This window comes from Anneissia japonica, unplaced genomic scaffold, assembly GCF_011630105.1.
Source record: "Anneissia japonica isolate Jap-2015-1 unplaced genomic scaffold, ASM1163010v1 scaffold287796_len146068_cov175, whole genome shotgun sequence".
Lineage (NCBI taxonomy): Eukaryota > Metazoa > Echinodermata > Crinoidea > Comatulida > Comatulidae > Anneissia > Anneissia japonica.
In genome coordinates, this window is record NW_022705151.1 from 53942 (window position 1) to 54505 (window position 564).

Here is a 564-nt window from a genome sequence, read left to right on the forward strand (position 1 = left end):
ATATATACGTATATATATATATACACATATACATATATATATTCATATATATACATATATATATTTATACATATATATATTTATATATATATACATACATTTATATTGATATATATATATATAAGTATGTATATATAAATATATATACGTATATATAAGTATGTATATATATATAAGTATGTATATATATATATAATATATAAGTATGTATATATATTATAATGCATATATGTATGTGTATATATATAGGCCTATATAAGTATATATGTAAGTATGTGTATATATGTATATATATAAGTATGTATATATGTATATATATGTATATATATATGTGTATGCATATATATATGTATATATATAAGTATGTATATATATATGTGTGTATACATATATGTATATATATAAGTATGTATATTATGTATATATATGCGTATATATGTCTATATATTATGTATATATATATATGTATATATGTGTGTATATATATATATGTATATATGTATATGTGTGTATATATACATAAGTATGTATATGTTATAATGCATATATATGTATGTATATATA

General features: G+C 13.8%; 1 protein-coding gene across 1 annotated transcript in view; it reads right to left on the bottom strand.

The window, feature by feature from the left end:
* Positions 1–564, bottom strand: part of LOC117105384 — a 4275-nt gene that overhangs the window by 547 nt on the left and 3164 nt on the right. The window lies entirely within an intron of this gene.